The 19,537-nt window shown below is 47.4% G+C and overlaps 1 protein-coding gene and 1 long non-coding RNA gene across 5 annotated transcripts in view; one reads left to right on the forward strand and one right to left on the reverse strand.

Moving 5' to 3' along the window:
* Positions 1 to 19,537, reverse strand: part of RORA (RAR related orphan receptor A) — a 375,892-nt gene that overhangs the window by 184,804 nt on the left and 171,551 nt on the right. The window lies entirely within an intron of this gene.
* Positions 413 to 7,655, forward strand: LOC309518232. 2 transcript variants are annotated; one of them, XR_014213390.1, is made up of 3 exons: positions 413 to 553; positions 5,019 to 5,241; positions 7,477 to 7,655. It is a non-coding gene; the product is annotated as an uncharacterized lncRNA (long non-coding RNA). The 2 variants fall into 2 exon arrangements; XR_014213391.1 differs by having other exon boundaries at positions 5,019 to 5,112.

Below are 19,537 nucleotides of genomic sequence, written 5' to 3' on the forward strand. Positions count from 1 at the left end.
AGCAAGAGCACAGAATGACTCAGAAACAGGTCAGAAATGCTCAAAAATGGACAAATCCAAGACAAATATTAAATATTAACAAATCTTAGCCAAACATTTCTGCTTTCACTTTCTTCAGTTGTATACACACATATATGGATGTACACAAATCCTGTATCTACTCCCCATTCTAAAATTTAGGTTGCAATCCTATGTATATTTATTTGTGACTAAGCTCCACTGTACACAGTGGGACTTCTGAGTCACTATGCACGGGATTGTGGTAGATCCCTGGATGATTCCCAACAATGGTTTCTGACTTCCACTTGTTTAACAACAGCAGCAACAGAAGGTCTCTCCCCCCGCCCCGCCCCACTCCTAAAACAGGGTGGCTCATGGGATGCATTTGGCCAGTGGCTCCTCCCCTTGAGCTGCCATTTTGTACCTGGATCCAATTGGTGGACCTTGGGGCTCTAGCAAAAAAGAGAGAGAGAAAGGGAAGGAAGGAAGGAAGGAAGGAAGGAAGGAAGGAAGGAAGGAAGGAAGGAAGGAAGGAAGGAAGGAAGGTAGGTAGGTAGGTATTGGAAGTCTGAAGGAAAGGAGGTTCAGTCTTAAAGGATGATAACTCATGTAACTCATATGGGGAAAAACAAATTCAAAAAGGACATCTAAAGGCACAGCACAAACTATACCGTAACGCAAGAGGAGCTGTCCTGGGGGACATGTGGGGGGAGGGAGGGGCAGCTTGGAGCACGTGGGACTCAAAAGTTCCCGTGGAACCACCAGCCAGCCTTCCTCTAGGGCAGAGAAGGAAGCCATTGTCCCCACCCCCACCCCAACAGCTCATCACAGATTCCTTTTGTATCACAACTTGTTTTAAAACCGTGAAATTAGTTCTGGCAGAGTGTGCAAAGAAACACCCCAGAGATGAGACTGAATGAGTTATGTAAGGTTTCCACACATCCCACATTTAATTGTTAACTCTTCATGAGCTTTAGTTGGAGAATAAATATGCAAATATTCGGGGGTGGGGCAGAACAGGCAGAGCCACATGTTATAGTTGTTACAGGAAACACCAGGGTGCCATCCATCTGAAGTGGCCCACCTGAGCCAGTAGTGCCTACTCTGATTGGCCACAGCTCTCCAGGGTCTCCGGCAGAAAACCATATTTCCCAGCACCTTCTTCACTAGAGACACTTCCAGGGATTGAACCCAGGGACTTCTGCAGGCAAAGCAGCTGCTCTGTGCTTGAACTCTGGGCCTTCCCACCTGGCTTAACATGTTACATAAGAACCGAAGGAGACCCCTGCTGGATCAGGGCTTATCTAGTCCAGCATCCTGACCAGATGCCTGTGGGAAACCGCAAGCAGGACTCGGGCACAAGGGCAGCCCCTCCTAGGGCTTCCAGACACTGGCATTCAGAAGCATTGCTGGCTCTGACCATGGAGGCGTGAATTTGTCTAATCCTTCTTTAGTATCTTTTTGAATATCTTAAGCTGATGGTTAACAAGGCCTCCTGCAGGAGTGAGTTCCATAGTTCAACTATGTGCTGCATGAAGAAGTCCTTTCTTTTATACGTCTTCAGTCTTCCACCATTCATCTGGGCTGGATGTCCACAAGTTATAGTGCAATACGAGATGGGGAAAACTCTTTCTCTATCCACTTTCTCCATGCTAGGCATAATTTCATAAAGTTTCATCAGGTTACCTCTTACTGGCCTTTTCTGTAAAATCTCAAATGCTGCAATCTTTCCTCATAGGCGAGTAACTCCGTCCCCTCAATCACTTGCTTGCCCTTTACGGAACCTTTTCCAACTCATCATTTTTGAGGTGAGGTGAGCACAAAGGCTACGTCTTGTGTCAAAAGAATTGCACTGACCAGTGATCAAATTTAAATAACTAAGCAAATGATGAATCAACTAATACTCATTAACCAACTAAGATTTGTTGTATCAGGTGACAAAGTCAAAGTTGTTTATTATCTGATCTTCATCATCCATGGGGCCTTTCCCCCTGATCTTTGTCCCAGCTCAGTGGCAAAACATCTACCTTGCACGGAAAAAGTTTAATTCCTGGCATTTCAAGGTAAGGCCGAAATGTCCCCTGCCTAAAATCCCGGACAACTGTTCCCAGTCTGTGTAGGGAATACTGGGCTAGATGGACCAATGGTCTGACTCATTGTGTGGCTGTTTTCTATGTTCTAGACCAGGGGTCTGCAACCTGCGGCTCCAGAGCCGCATGTGGCTCTTTTACACCTTTGCCGCGGCTCCGGGGCAGATACTAGCAAGGGGAGGAGGCGCATTGTGCACCCCGACACTCCCCACTGTGGCGGGCGCTGTACTGGCTGTGACGTCGCATGGGGGCGGTGCGTGTGTTAGTCACGCACCGTCCCGACGTCACCTTCCCGCCCACCCACCCGCTACATTGTAAGGGGCATGTACGCTGGTCACTGTTTTGAAGGGGAGTGAAGAACACACACACAAAAAATGTAACTTGTTAATTTAACGTTTATTTCTATGAGGAAGAGTAATTCTGAGGGGTCAAACAAAGAAATAATTTTAAAAAGTGACAAAAAAAGTTATTTTTATAATGACGAGTTTTGCGGCTCCCAGTTTTTTTTCCTTCGGAAACAGGTCCAAGTGGCTCTTTTTGTCTTAAAGGTTGCAGACCCCAGTTCTAGACTCTTGATCACCATCTGGAGTCAGAGACAATGTGCATCCTCATATGGTTCTTTCCCCTATGGTTCTTTCCCTTTGGTTGATCTGTGGCAGGAATGGGGCAATCTATGCCCCACTGAAATGTTTCAGGATTCTAACTGCCATCAACCCCAATGAGGGATCAGGGGAGTTGGAGTCCTATAGCTTTTGGGGGAAAACAGGTTCCCCATCACTGATCTACTGGATAATTGGAACAGAAACAGCTGTCTTGCACTGGGGCAGCCTATTTGTCCACCACATGGTCCACTTTGCTCTGACCGGCAACAGTTCTCCAGGGTCTCAGACAAAGAGGGATGCCGTATCCTCACCTGCTGTTTGAGTCTTCTAGCTGGATAAAACCTGAGACCGTCTGCATGCAAAGCAGATGTTCCCCACTTAGCTATGGTCCGGCTGTCTACTTTCTACTTATGGCAAATGCTGGAAATCCTCCAATCACCTTCCCAAATGTACTGCTCACTGTGACCCCTTCTGTCTCCCCATTTCCCCTTTTCAATCACAGCCCTGATGCAGCATCTGACATCAGCTAAAGCAATGCACAGATGTGACTGGTTCTGTGGAAGAGGCCTTTGCTGTTGGGTGCGCTGCCCGCTACCCCCGCCCTAAGTTTGAAAGTGATTCACACACAGAGGGTTAGCCCAGCCCAATGGGATCATCTGTTCCATGGGTGTGCCATGGGCCTGGGAATAATGATGCACCATCTTCCCAAATAATGTTAAATACTGTTACAAGAGTTGAATGCCTCCTCCTCTCTCTGCTGAAGAGGGTTGCAGGCACTCACCCAGGGTCTGTGGTCCTTTGGAGAATTGAAACACCTTCAGTCTACAAAGAGGGAGTCCAGATCTGGCAGCATGGCCATTTGAAGAGGGTCTTGTATCCTTCAGCAGTGCAACCCTGGAGTCCAAGGCATCTCTTCCTGTCAGCCCTGCAGCCATCCTGCCCAACATGGATTCCAGACCTTCTTCTTCCCAGCAACCCTTGCTCAAAACTCTCTTCCTATGCCTCACACCCAGTTACCCTGGCAACCTCTCAAACCCCCAGTCTCTGTTCACATCTCAGTGTAAGGGAGATGTTCTCTTGCATTGCCAACGGCCCTTGATGGCACTGTATTGTTTCTTAATGGCCCCAGCTTGGCCAGGACGTTTTTGCATAGGTTAGCCCAGGAATTTCTCAGCAGCTTGTATTTATCCCTTCACATCCCCAATCATCAAAATCCTAGCATTTATTAATGTCTAGGTTTTTGCCATGCCCCCCCACCCCGCCCATCTATAACAATACTTAACTGAAACAAACCCTTTAGCCGGTCTGGAAAGAAACTTTCTGTTGATGGGGGAATGGAAAGGACATTTAATTTCTAAAGCATAAAGTGAAAAGAGTTAAGCATTTTGTCTGGATCACAGAACCATGAGTACTGGCATCCTTCAAGATGCTGAGAGAAATCTTGGGGAGCATGTCTCAGAATGAATGCTCCTTCACTCATTGGCATAGCGTGGGGGGACCGTAGCCCCAGGGACATGTTTTTGAGGGGATGCAACCAGGCTTTCCCATGATGCGCTCCTTCATTAAGGGAAGCTGCGCCCAGGCCCAGGCTTTGGTGTGGTAGCAGCAGCGGCAGCGGCAGAAGCAGCTCCTTCTCCTTAGGGCCAACCTTAGGCTGGCCAAGAGGTAGGGGGAGGGCGCAGATCCCAACTGGCCACAGCGCCTCTGCTGGATCAGGCCTGACCTGGGGATGGAAGTGGCGGGGAGGAGAAGCAGCAATGGCTGTTTTGGTGCCCCTCTCCTCTGTTGGGATCTGGCACATGAGTGTCCCCTCCCCACGTGCCCTGCTCACCCCTGGTGCACATACTCAATGCCCCGGGTGGCGATAAGAGACGCTACAGCCCTGCCTTCATTGGCACCTTAGAAGCAAAGGGCAGAGCCTTTGCAACTTTCAGGGGAACGTCTTTTAAAATTTTCTGTTTATACCAGGGACAGAGCAGAATTCTGTGCAGTCCACAACTTTAAAGCGAAATGATCAGGGTTACAGTTGCCAGACTTATACAGTGACAGAAATGCAGTCATCAATCAGATTCCACACCTATCCAAATTGTGTGGTGTTATTTTGCTTCAGTGCATATTTTAGGGGGAAATGCCTGGGGAAAAGAAGACAAAGCTGCTTGTTTTAGAAGAAAAACACGTACAAAATGCCTATTTTTAATCTCTGTGGGTTTATTGTTGCTTGTTTTTTTTAAAAAATAGTTTTTATTAAAGATTTTCTTGTGCTACAAAACAAACAAATAAACAGGGGAAAGTACATCTATTGTCTCCACTTTCAATTGTCTTCCAGGTACTGTCTTCCAAGTGCAAAGATACAAGATGTGGAAGAGAAGTTGCCAAGTCTTATAAATCCCACTGACCACTACCCCCTCCTTCTGATTCATGTGGGTGCAAATAATACTGCCATTGAAAGCCTTCAACCTATAGCAAGGGACTGTGAGACCCTGGGCAGGAAGTTGAAGAGACTTACTGTTGAAGGTTGTGGCCCAGGAAGAGATAAGAAAATACTGGAGGTATTAGATGAAGGCATTGAGAGGATGCTCATCAAATTTGCAGATGACACCAAACTGAGATGGGTAGCTAATGCCGTAGAAGACATAATTAGAACCTTAACAGATTGGAGAACTGGGTGCAAGCTAACAAAATGAAGTCAACGGTGTGATGCAGCAGCAAAAAAAGCTTATGCTATTCTAGGCTGCATCAACAGAAGTAGAGTGTCCGGATCAAGGGAAGTAATAGTATTGCCTTGGTCAGACCACACCTGGAATACTGTGTCCAATTCTGGGCTCCACAATTTAGGAAGGATGTTGACAAGCTGGATTGTGTGCAGAAGAGGGCAACCAAGATGATCAAGGGTCTAGAAGCCAAGTCTTATGGGGAATGGTTGAAAGAGCTGGGTATGTTTAGCCTGGAAGAGAGGAGACTAAGAAGAGATATCTTAAGCGCCATCTTCAGATATTTCAAGGGCTCTCACATGGAAGATGGAGCAAGCTTGTTTTCTCCTGCTCAAATCAATGGCTTCAAGTTACAAGAAAGGAGATTCTGACTAAACATCAGGAACAACTTTCTCATAGTAAGAGCTGTTCATGAACGGTCTCGCTTGGGAGGTTGTGGACTCTCCTTCCATGGAGGTTTTTAAGCAGAGTTTGGATGGCCACCTGTCATGGATGCTCCTGGGGGTCCCTTCCAATTCTATGATTCTATGAATTCATGAAGTCTTTTTCACAGTTTGTTTACATTTAGTGAGAGGCACATTTGTCATAGACATATTGTGGTTGGGGAGAAGGAGGGAGATGGCCGTATTGTTCTTTTGTTCTGTTGCATAGTGTTAGTGTAGGGATTTGTGTCAGCATCACATGGGTAGGTGTTTTGTTTATATAGTTATTTATTTTTATTGGCACTGTGAAAGATTAGGAGGACTAGATCTTGGTTGGTTGTGTTCAGCTTGTTTGTCTGGCTTGTTTGTTATGTTTTAATTGAGGGAGGGGAGATGTGTCTGGGAGAAGAGGAGCTGAGAAGAGCAGGGGCCCCAATCACAGTGGTTTTAGGTTAGAGGGAGACATGAATTGAGAGGGGGGCCAAACCAGGTAAGGGCCACATAGTACAGACAGTTAGTGACTATGTCATGCACCAGCTCCAGCTCCAACCTGGGCAATTGCGGCTGTGCTATCAGCCAGCCCTCGGCTGTAAGGCTGCTTTTGCTGAATCCAAGGTAAGCTCTGAATAAACCTCCCTCATCCAAGTGCCTCCACATCTGTGGAATTATTTCCCCAGGGAGGCTTACCTGGCACCTTCATTGCATATCTTTATGCTCCAGGCAAAAACATTCCTCTTCTCCCAGGCTTTGGCTGGTTAAATAATCGATGGCCTGTGATCCTTAGATTGATTGATTGATTGATTGATGATTGATTGACTGATTTTATTATCAGGGCTTTATTTCAACCGGGAGTTAGTTCTGGCACTTCTCAGGTGGGTGCCATTGCCATCATAAGAGAACAAGAGAGACATTCATGGTGAATTCCAGAACCTCTTTTTCTAGAAAAATAGCACTGATTGTTGTTGTTATTATTTAGAGGAAAGTGTGTATGAAAACATGTCCCATTTTAATAAGGTGCTTTTTCTGTCTTCCAATTTTGATAGCAAAAGCAGAAAAGGGGACAAAAGAGTTATATTTGTGTATTGTATCTTGCAGATGTTGTCTTGGTTGATTACCATGATTAAGGTGTTGCAACTTTTGTGGGTGATTTTGTTTTATTGCATGCTGGCATTTTGTAATTGTCTTGTAATATTATATGCAAAATGGATTCTTGGATTTTGTCAAGTTGTTTTTGGCCATGTTAATTGTTAAAGGATGGCCATGTGGTTTTTCTTGAATAGCCTTCATCTGTATGAGTTGCGAACCGCCTGGAGTATTGTAATGTAAAAAGGCAGTATACTAGTGAAAAATGAAATGAAATGAGTTTAATGCAGACACAGACTGAATGGAAATAGGGTCATCTGTTCTATCTCTAGTTTATACAAGTCTTCTATTTATGCAAGCTTGGGAGAGCGGCACATTTATGACAAGAGCATGAATGATTAACTAGGAACACCTTATTTGCACCAAAGTACCCCCAAGCTAAAGCCATATTAAAACCTTTACTCAAAACAGTTACACCCAACACTAGCTTATAAAACAAAATCCATCTCATTTACCGTGTGTTCAGTTTGGAAGCTGCCACATTTGAAATCCTTTATTTGTATTGCAGGGAGCAGAAAGGCATTACCATTTATGATGACCTTCCCACCTCCTGGACTACTGTTTTTAGAAGCCCACAGAGGGGACCCATGAGTTGGATAAAACTGGACAGTGTCTGGTGTGGACCATGTGAATTTCATTGACCTGTATCCCCATAATTCTAGCACTGAGGTTGTCTTCATATTTCTTCTAGAGCAGTGTTTCCCAACCTTTTTTGGGCAAAGGCACACTTGTTTCATGAAAAAAATCTCGAGGCACACCACCATTACAGCCCCGTGACGTCAGCGCGCAGCGTCACACCGGGAGGGACATGAATTGCTAGCAAATTACATAATCACCTCCTTGAGGGCTGGCTCATCTTCTCTGAAGGCAGAACCCCATTAATGAACAGCACAGACTCACACCATAGCCAAGACGAGGGGGGGAAACCTCAGTCATGCACAGTCATGCACATGTGGGGGCTAAATGAGGACGAAGACCGGGCAGAGAGCAGGGTTCAAATCACCCCACCTGGCCAGGACAATCCCTGGGTGCTCCCTTGGGCCACTCGCCTGACCCACCTCGCAGGGCTGTTGTTGCAAGGATAACACGGGGAGAACCACGCGCGCCCCCGGGAGCTCCTTGGAGGAGAAAGCGGGCGATGAATGCAATGCACGAAATATATGAGAGGCGACCAGGTTTTGCAGGTGAGGGGCCCCCGCCAGCCGCAGCTTCCAACACCCGGCGCAACGACGCCGAAGTTTCCCCCCGGGCTCGGCTCGGGGAGCAGCGCTGCTCCCCCCGGGTCCCCTTCGCCCTCCCGGCTCTCTCTGCCGCCCACTGGGGACCCCCCTCACCTGCCAAGTCCGGAGCGCCGGTGGAAGTTGCATGCATGCATGCAGGGCGCCGCGTTGCCATTGCATTGCACTGCACTCCATGCAACGTCTGCACGCATGCATTGCCTTGCACGCACGCCAAGGGGTCTCCCCGCGGTCCGATGCGTCCCCTCCAGCGCGGATGCAGCATTGCAAAAATAACCCCCCCGACGCAGCCCTACCTGGGGGGCAGCCTCTGCCTCCGCCGCTCCGCCTCCACGGGGATCCCCGGGCTCCACCCTGCCGCCCGATCTCCGCGGGGGCGCAGGCAGGCTGCGCGGGGCCTGCGCGGAAGAGCCCCTGCCCGCCCGGCCGCCGCCGCTGCGCTCATTCCATGGCCGGGAGAAGAGCGCTTCAAACAAAACGCCCGGCCCGCCAGGCCACGCTGGGAAACGTAGTTCGCGCACCCCGCGCGGGCGCGGAGCCCAAGCGCGAGGGGACTACGGATCCCGGCAGCCCCCGCGCCGGGGATGGAGGGGGAGAGGCCGGGTGCAGGGATGGAGGGACGGGTGGGCGAGCGAGTGAGTGGCAGCCGCCAAGCCTTGGCCGAGAGCCAGGAAGGGCCTCCCCGGAGGAGGAGGGAGGCGCAGAGCGGGAGGGAGGGAGGGAACCCCAGGGGTCATCTAGTGACGGTGCCCCAATCGAAAATTAGACTTTAAAAAAAATCTTTCAAATTTTTTAATTTTTCCCGCGGCACACCAGGCAACATCTCGCGGCACACTAGTGTGCCGCGGAACAGTGGTTGGGAAACACTGTTCTAGAGTCCAGATGAAAGGGCCACAACTAAGTGGAGTTTGTCTGTCCAGTATTTATTTCAGTCTCTTTTCTAAAGCGTTTCATTGGATTTCTAAACTCTCAGCTGCACTAGATGGAAAAAGACCTCACCTAATCAGTGACAATTCTGTGAAGATTCTGATGATTCAAAAGGCATTTTCTGCTTAGGACTGACTGTTCTTTCTTTCTGCTGGCTGAGTTATAGGCAATAAAATATACCTTTGCAGAAGGAAACGCCCTGTAGTGTTACATAAGTCCTAAAAATGCATTGCAGTGTTTTGTTTTCACCCAACCAACCAAACAAAAAGACTGATCTTCAAGATCCGAGTCTAGAGAATTCTGAAGTAATCTGGTAAAATCACCGCAGAGAAAGTTACAAGAAGCCATTGCAAAACTCTTCACAGCTTAAAGTATTTCTGAACCCAGCTGGAATGGTGGGGCTTTGCGATAGCTGCAGTACAGGCTCCAAAATCTCCACCCCTCCTTCACGGAGCAACCTGGGAGACCATCCATGCCAAGATGTAAAAATGAAACACACACAAAGCACAACATTTGGGCTTGCATCTGCTTTGCAGATGCTTCAAAGCCCTAATAGCATAAAGATGTTCTCACAAGCTGACCTCAAACGCCCTTCCTTAAAGAACTCAGAACCATCTCTCTCCCCCTCTCCCTCCCTCTAATCTCAGGTGTGTTGCTTAGCACTCCACAAGGGCTGACAAATCCCACAAATCTTTCCTTCTCTGTGCATGTAACAAACAGCCCTGGTGACATGAGATCAACTTGCTACAGCCAACCAGTGACTCTCATGCCTGACGCAAGACAGCTGCAACATAGGGCTGCTTCTCTTTTTTGGTCAGGGGAGGAAAGGCAAAGCTTTGTCTCCACCAGAGGCATGACTATGGCCATGATGCCTCAGAGTGGGGTAGATCTGGGGTGCCACTAATAGGGGCGGATTAAGGTTATCTTGCGCAAGCCTCACCCCAAAAATGAATTTTTCAGCTCCTTTTCATTTCAGTGGGATCTGGACTGTGGATTGAAGAGGGGCTACCAGTTGAACATGACAACCTAGGAAGCTGCCTTAGACTGGGCCAGACACTTGGGTCCATCTAGCCCCAGATTGTCCACACTGGCAGCCAGCAGCTTTCCAGGATTTCACACAGACCTGCCTGTGTGAAATGTTAGGGATTGACCCTGAGACCTTCTGTATGAAGAGCAGCGGCTTGGCCACTGAGCCACAGTCCTTCTCCTTATTTGGATCTCACTCCATCCAGAAACAAAACATCTTGAGATACCTCACACTGGCCTTCTCCTCCACACCCACCACTCCAGCCTCTTCCGGCCCTGCATCCAGTCTCCTGCAGTGTGTTGGCATCCATGTCCTCATCCCCTCCAACATCTCTCCAATGAAAATGTTGTTTAGTCGTTTAGTCGTGTCCGACTCTTCGTGACCCCATGGACCAGAGAACGCCAGGCACTCCTGTCTTCCACTGCCTCCCGCAGTTTGGTCAGACTCATGTTTGTAGCTTCGAGAACACTGTCCAACCATCTCGTCCTCTGTCGTCCCCTTCTCCTTGTGCCCTCCATCCTTCCCAACATCAGGGTCTTTTCCAGGGAGTCTGCTCTTCTCATGAGGTGGCCAAAGTCTTGGAGCCTCAGCTTCATGATCTGTCCTTCCAGTGAGCCCTCAGGGCTGATTTCCTTCAGAATGGATCGGTTTGATCTTCTTGCAGTCCATGGGACTCTCAAGAGTCTCCTCCAGCACCAGAATTCAAAAGCATCCATTCTTCGGCAATCAGCCTTCTTTATGGTCCAGCTCTCACTTCCATACATCACTACTGGGAAAACCATAGCTTTAACTATACGGAACTTTGTTGGCAAGGTGATGTCTCTGCTTTTTAAGATGCTGTCTTAAAATAGGGACATGCTATTTTAAGGGACATGCGATGAAAATAGGGACATCCTATTCCTTATTATTATTATTATGATGTTATACCCCACCCATCTGACTGGGTTGCCCCACCCACTCTGGGTGGCTTCTAACATATATAAAGACATAATAAAATATTAAACGGGACGTGGGTGGCGCTGTGGGTTAAACCACAGAGCCTAGAACTTGCAGATCAGAATACCCATGACGGGGTGAGCTCCCGTTGCTCGATCCCTGCTCCTGCCAACCTAGCAGTTCGAAAGCATGAAGTGCAAGTAGAGAAATAGGTACCGCTCTGGCGGGAAGGTAAACGGCGTTTCTATGCGCTGCTCTGGTTCGCCAGAAGCAGCTTAGTCATGCTGGCCAAATGACCCGGAAGCTGTACGCAGGCTCCCTCAGCCAATAAAGCGAGATGAGCGCCGCAACCCCAGAGTCGGCCACGACTGGACCTAATGGTCTGGGGTCCCTTTACCTTTACATTAAAAAAAAAACTTCCCTATACAGGGTTGCCTTCAGATGTCTTCTAAAGATTTTATAGTTACTTATCTCCTTGGCTCGAGGTTGCTTAACTCCATACCCTCCAACATTTCTCCAATAAAAATAGGGACGTCCTAAGAAAAAGCAGGACATTCTGGGATCAAATAAAAAACTGAGGTGGCTTCTGTAAATCTGGGACTGTGCCTTGAAAATAGGGACATTTGGAGGGTCTGTGTCCTTCCAAGATGTAATTCAGCATGTCCCACACACCAGTGGGGTTTGGTGCCCTTTGGGACTGGTAGGTAGGGCAGCAGGCATGCAGGTCAAGAGGAAGTTGGAGCCAGAGCCAATGAATGGCAGGTGGAGCCATTTTGTTCCTGGTTCTGTCCCCATCCATCTCTCTGCTGAGTTCTATAAGGGCAACACTGAGACACTGAAAAGGAGGAAGCTTGCACTTCCAGTTCCTCTGTTGCAGCATGGTGATGGCTCAACATTGGAGAGAGGCACAGGCTGAAAAAATGGAGACGGAAGGGGTTAAACCATCCCCAATAAACCTCTTGGGGTACCGGAGTTACTGGTGGCCTGTCGTTACCTCAAAGGCTTGGGGACGAGCAGAGGCTCTGGATGCTACACACTTCACTTGATGCGGAACACCCCCACCCAAATCACCATTGGATGCAGAGGTTTTCCTTATAATTGGGTCCTGATTGTCATTAAGAATAAGTGCGCACCAGAGGAGATGGACATTATAACTGAGAACAATCAGCTGCATGGAAACGAGGTTTGAAATTGGGAGAAGATTCTATCTTGTTCTGAAGGTGTATAGAGGAGAGGAGGGGTCTCTTTGGTGTATTTTATGGAAGTTTTTACATTTATGATTCGGCAACCCTCTCCTAATATTGAATTTTAAGATACACAAGTGAGGATGGTTTGATGTACGATGTAACATTGAGATTTAATAGAAGATGTAAAGCTGTTTGCAGCTTAAAAGGAGTAAAGGGGGGTGGCTGTGTTTTTTTTGGAAGGATGTAGCTGGGAGTTAGAGCCTACCCCCCCCCCTAAAAAAGACTGAAAGAGATCGTGGAGATATTGAGCTATAACCTACTCTCTTATAAAAATCAAAATGCTATGGTGGCGGCAAAAGGAAAGCGGCATGAGGGCCTTTTGGATGTTGGAAGAGGAAGGGCTTTGCCTTTTCCCTCCCTTCCCAGCCAGAGGAAGAAATGGCGAATCTCTGGAACTTGTTGATTTTTGGTGCCAGTGAAAGGGAGGGATCTGCTGTTGTCGATTTGGAACTGCTTGAGTATTATGGGAAGGAGCTGAGCCAGAGAAAGGAGAGGGTTTAACCTTGAAGTTGCAGCTCCACCCCAACTCCAGGATGGAATACAACAGTGGGAGTAAGGAGAGAGCCCCAAATGCAGCAGGAAAAAGGAAAACATCAGAGAGACATATAAGGCCAAGAGACTAAACTGATCTTTGGATGTGGCGCATTCAGGATGAAAAGGAAAAAGCTATGGTTCCTCACTTGAAGCCTTGAAGTTAAATAATATAATAACACAAATAGAAATTATTAAGAGTGCAGCTGTTAATTATGTGATACTTTTGAAAAATGGAATGCAATGGAAATAATAAGAATATGAAACGCAGTAATATTAGATCATAAAGATCCATCAAGAACAGTGTGAAGGAAGCCTCTTAACAAAACTGTATTAATTTGGAACTAATTTGTGTAATTGGGTTTATATAGGAAAATCAATAAAAATAATTGGGGGAGGGAAATGTAATGAGGCAGCTGGCAGGAAGCGCCACCAGGCAGGTTGTAAGGAAGAAAGCAGGCAAGTGAGGGCAGGCTGAGGGGAGACTGAGGTTAGTGGTTAGCCTAATGAACCAGCCTCCACTGCCCTTGGTTCTGAAGCAGGGAGCAGGGCCTCTTCTGTGGTGGCCCCAGGCTTTTCACATGCTCTCTGCCAATGGGTCTGGAAGGCCCTCTCCCTCCTGCCTTTGTCTTCTCTTGGACTGTGCACAGCTACACCATCGGCATCCTCAGGCACCTAATCCATAACCACACGTGGACTTGGCAGGAAAAGTGGAGAGAAGAGTCTTGTGCTGTTCCAGCCCTCTGACAATCGTGCTTCTGTCTGCGTGGAAACAGGACATGGCTGGTGGTGTAGAGCAACCAAGTACAGGGTTGCCAGGTCAGGAGCATCCCAGACCCTGAGATTTCAGGGCTCAAACCTGAGACTCTGGTGATTGCTATGGGATGGGACAGCCTCAGCGATGCTATGGGGTGGGCCCCAGTGATATCACAGTGGGACGGCCCCATGCAGTCTGCAATAGTTTGCAGAGACATAGATGAATTGGGAGAAGGGAAGAGGGAGGGGAGAAGGTAATATTGCCCCCCCCCGAGTCTATGTAATAATTTGCAAAAACTGAGCTTAATTAAGAGATCCTGTGCAATAAGTTGTGGATGGTTCCTGCAAGGCTGAAGCTTGCAAGCTGCATGACAGTCTTGTTATTTTTTAAAAAGGCTCTTTTGCCCACCTAGATATTCAAGGTCTCCCCCTGCCACTGCAGGATGCAGGGAAACAGCAGGCAAACCTGGAGATTTCGGGTCAGTCCTGGGGGTCTCGCAACCCTAATGAAGTGCCACAGACATTGTATTCTAATTGCAGGCCTGCTTTGCCTTCCCACTGAGCTGGGCTTGTTTCCTTTATTCCACCCTCCCTCCCACTCACCCCTTTTCTTGGATAAACACCGGTTTCCTACATTGATTAATGGCAGGGTTATCACAAGGGTTATCTGACAATGCAGGCAATTGGGCCTCTGTGTTTTTAACAACTGCCAAACTCTGGCAAAATCTGTACAGTTATATCTCTTTAATATCACCCCACTCCATCTGTCCCACTGGAGGCCAATAAATCTTCCTCATGAATAATACGAGGATTTGCAGCGCCGGCAATTTATCATTTTTATTAACATTGGGCTCATGAGATACAGTTCAGATTAAGAGCCTACAATGTCTCTTAAGTTCAGACGGAGGCTTATCGATGTGCGATGTTAAGATTTCCTTCATCCTCTTAGAAGAAAATGGTGTCCTTGGGCTTAGGAGAGCGTTGGTGCTTCTGCCACAAACACCTTCCTTGATCTTGGACAACCCAAGAGGGTAGACTCCAACCAATGGCTTCAAGTTGCAAGAAAGGAGATTCCGACTCATCATCAGTAAGGACTTTCTGGCAGTAAGAGCTATTTAACAGTCAAACAGACTCTCCTTCCTTGGAGGCTTTTAAGGAGAGGTTGGCTGGCCATCCGTCATGGATGTTTAGTTGAGATTCCCGCATTGCAGGAGGTGGACTAGATGATCCCTGGATGCCTTATTATAGAACTGTAGAGTTGGCAGGTACACTGAGAGTCATCTGGTCCAACTCCCTGCAATACAGGAATCTCAGCTAAAGCATCATACATTTAACGAACCCTCCCAAAAAAAGAATACTGGGCTATAATTCCCAGCACCATTAACAAACTATACAGTTGCCAGGATTGGGGGAGGGGCTCTAAATGTATGGTGTGGACACAGCTTTTCTATCAAGTTAGCTTTTTAAACACCCTGCGGATGTCAGGGGGGACTGTTTCCAGGTCAAGGGGGAAGGGCCTCTGAGCCCATTTTAGGCCCATTAGCTCTCTTTATATTTGATTTAGTAGAGAAACACACGTTGGGTATCTGAGTGCAAAATCAGGCCTCTCTGAGTCTGCGCCTCTTCCTGGAGATGGATGAGAATGGGGCTTGTAGCCAACCAGCTGCATTTGGCCAAGTTGTGCTGAATAAGCAGAGAGGATGAAAATGGACGCAGGATCATTCCAAGGCATGACTTCAGCCCGGCGTGTGAATCACGGCTATGACCACACCCTTCGGGGCCAGCTCACAAACAGCCTGCCTGCCTGCCTGCCTGCCTGCCTAACTCATAGGACGTAACCCTACAGATTTCCCTGGGCACAAAGACAGGCAAAGGAGGAACACCCAGTGGGTCCAGCGATTACTTCACTGTACACAGTAACTTTGACAACAACCCAAATACAGACGCTCCATCCGAATGAGTAACAGTGATTCCGCGCACAACTGGCCCGTTGCCTTCTCGGCCTCACCTGGCAACTGCATCCAAGAGAGAGATTGCACAGCCTTTGACAGGCAGGAGTGGATTTCCTTCCTTGCTTGCTCTGACCAATGTGGATTTATTTAAGAAATCTCTAGGCTAGCCCTATCGGGGCAGTGTACGAGAAACATGATCAGAAGCCAATAACAGTTAAAGGCAGAGTGAAATAATCTGCAGGTCCTAATCAAGGCTGCAGGGTGTGTGGTTTTTGTTTTTGTTTAAAAAAACCCATGCAGTTCAGATAAAGCCATTCTTAAAACTAACTCACACTACTGTGGGTGCGTAAAGACATATTTACATCCCTGGTCCCAAAGTGGCATCCAAGTCGGTTCCAGCCACACCAGCTGTGGGGCGACATTACCTTGATCAAGAAGGCCTCTATGGGGAGAGAGGGGGTCAAGAGAGGGAGCTCCACCATCCAAGCCACTTTTTTAAAACAAACAAAAAAACCAACATTATTAATTACTTGAATAAGAACATACACTTCTTGAACACACAAAAAACAAAAACTAAGAAAAACAGCAAAACTGAATGAAAACTAAAATTAAACACACAAACTGCAAATGTTGGTTGTTTCATTAACATTCCCTGGAAAAAATATTATTGGTGTTTGAGGGTAGTAACATTTTTTAAAAGATTTGTCTTATTTATAAGATATTGTCTTTGATGTCTTTCATTTAAAGCTAAAAGCTTACCAATAATTCCAAATGGTTTTTAAGCATGTAGCAGCATATTTCACAGGAGTCCTTTGGACATTGCTATCATCATTAATATATTAAACAAATGTTTGCCACATAGTTGGAAATGAATCTTCATGCTTGTGTTTGTTTGTCTTCTGGTATAGATTGACTCTACCACAAATCCTTATTTAATCCCTCTAAATATTTCCATTTTTCTTATAATAACTATCCTGGTGGCTAACAATAAATGCTACTTATTTCTGCTCACACATGGGAAATGGAAAACAGTGGGCTCAAATGGTAACAGAATGTAAAAAGTACAAAAAAAAATCTACCGGTATTTACCCTGGAAAGCTCCTCTCCTGGTAGTAACGGCAGCTTTTCTGGAGGGGTGAGAGGCTATAGCTCAGTGACAGACCATCTGCTTTGAATGCAAAAGGTCCCAGGTTCAGTTTGTGGCATCTCCAGATATGGTTCAGAAAGACTCTTGCCTGATTCCCCAGAGAGCTGTTGCCTGTCCATGCAGACAATACTGAGGAAGATGCGTCAATAGCACCTCTGTGATTTTCAGCACGACTGCAGCACACCAGAGTCCCAGTCCTAGTCAACCTCCACGCCCAAAGGCACACCTGACAGGTACCATTTTCAAAACATCAATGCAAAGTGTCTCTGCAAAGTCGGTGCTATGACCATCAGTTCCTGCAGATACCTCTAAGACAGGAAGAGCAAAGGGAAGGAGTAAAAGAGAGGCTTGAAACAGACTTCTGTTAGGCCTAATTTTCATTTGGCATAATTTGCACTTTCTGGGCTAGTAAATGTTATCCTTCATATTTCACACGTCTCCATATTTTGTAACACTATTCTCAGCTCAATCCCCTCTCCCCAAAAAACCAATTACAAACATGTATTTTAATTTAAATACATTTAGAAATGCCTCCATTGGGATAAGTTAAATTTAAATTTCACAGCCAAATAAGTATTTTGTAAATTTTTGTATAGATTTCCCCCCCCCCTACAAAAATAAGATAAAATTGGAAACTAATGTGGAATCAGGATGGGATGGACTTCTGAATGGACAAGTGAGAGATGAAGAGGCCAGAAATAGAATAATAAGGACCAGAAATTAATTATAGTTGGGGCATCTGGTTTCTCCCAAGCAGGAACCCACAAATTCACACTGGGATGATGTGTGTGGGAACATTAATGCAGATGATGGGAGCTCTCTGTCACTTTACCCCCTTAGTAAAAATGGTGTGCTGGTATCCTCAGCCCTGCTTTTCCCACACTCCCAGCCCACAAGATTTGAATACCTTATCTACCTTTAGCTCACATCTCCAAAGAGGTGACAGTAAGCTCCAGTGCATCTCTAATAAACAGTTCAGTCAGCCCAATGCTGTTTTGAACATTTCTTTTCAGGGAAAAGTCAAAACTGTCAGGAGTCTGTATCTTCTGCTCTTAAAAAAAAAATCACACAAGCGGAAACTTGCATATTCCAGATGCAAAATATACACTGGATGTTTATATGTTAATAGAGAAAGAAGAGGACATGGGAGGTGCTGGGGCAGAAAGCTTTTTGCACTTTGAGTTCAAGTTGAGCCCCATAGGCTTCTGGTTACATGAGTGAGTAGTGTTATGAGCTCAGAGCTAGACAACAGAGCAATAAAACGTCAATAACACCAGGAGAAAACACACCGGGGGGGGGGGGGAGCAAGACATCTTGCCCCTTGAGGCAAAACAGAAAATGGCACACACACACCCTGCTGCCCCTACCCTTTTTTTGCTGTGCAAAGACAACAAGCTGGGTACGGCGTGGCGCCACCTCTCCTGGGCTTTCCCTCCGCCAGCGCCATCTTTGTTTTAACCGGAGAGCCTAGCAACTAAACCCAACATCAGCATCCTTTGCATGCAGAGCTTGCTCTCTGCCACTGAGCCACTATGAGTCTTCCCTGGCTAGGTCCGTCCCTCCTGTCTCCCCAGGCAGGTCTTGACATGGCCTGGGCCTGGAACCTCATTCACCCTGTGGGAAGATGGGTGTCTCCCTGCTCTGCTCACTTGCTCACCTGCTTGCCTCCCTCTCCAGAGCTACACTCCCTTCCCTTCACACTGAGGGAGGGCAGTGATCTTTTCCCCAGAGCTGCTCCCCCATCCCCACGACTGCTTCTCCTCCCTGCAGGGGCTGCAGAGGGCGGCTTGACACCCCCCCCCCCCGTCCCCTCCAACCCACTCAAACTGTGAGACACGCAACTCCAGCTCAAACTATGTCATGAGGGGCTGCAAGGAGACAACCGAGTGGGAAGAGACGGAATCGTCCTGAGACCTGTGGGTATAGGGGGCGGTATACAAATTTAATGAATGAATGAATAATAATAATCCACATCATTGCCTCCCTCCCAGCTCCCTGGGGAGCAGCTCTGCCAGAACTGAGAAGCAAATGGCGAGGACAGAACAAACCAGGCACCCACCGCAGAAAACACGGGAAGGGGAGGAGAAATCCAGCTCTGTCAGAGGGTGGCAGCTGCTCTTCTCCAACTCCCCCCTCAGGCTCACTTTGCATCCCTTTCACTTGTTGGCTCACCCACCTCCTGGACACAGCACAGCTGAGGAGAGGAAGGAAAGCAGGGGCTCCCCAGCCGGTTTTCAGCGCCACCTCACTCACCTGCCAAAAAACCAGGGCTGCTATGTCCAATCACCAGTCTCAGGCTCCAGCCTGACTTTCACCTATTCCCTCTTGGGGGGGGGGTTCTCTCTGCACATCAATCACAGCCTCTGTTTCTACTGCCAGCCACCCTCCCTGTGCCCAACTCTTTCTAGCCATGCCTACAATGGTCTTCAGATACCAGCACCATTTTGCTTAAAAAAAAAAAGCACTGGTGAAGATCATCCCTCTAGACCTTGCTACAAGCCGGACAACCTTTGCGAGGGCCACGGTCTGCTCCTTACCAGTAAGATGCACCTGGGCATCTCATACAGTTGCAGAGAGACACCTTCCTGTCTCTTTATTCAAGCTCTGCATGACACCAATTAATGAGCTGAGTGCTGCACAGCCTTCCCTGTGGCCAAGTTCTGCAAGTGAAGAAGATCATCATTATTCCCTTGCTTAAATGTACGGGAGGCTTCGCACTGCATTTTTCTAACTCACAATTTCCGCTACCATGGGAGGCCAAGAGACAAGTCAGAACAGCTCTCTAGGACAGGGTGTCCCCACTGTCCG

Source organism: Podarcis vaucheri, assembly GCF_965113315.1.
Source record: "Podarcis vaucheri genome assembly, chromosome: 14".
In the NCBI taxonomy this organism is placed as follows: Eukaryota; Metazoa; Chordata; class Lepidosauria; order Squamata; family Lacertidae; genus Podarcis; species Podarcis vaucheri.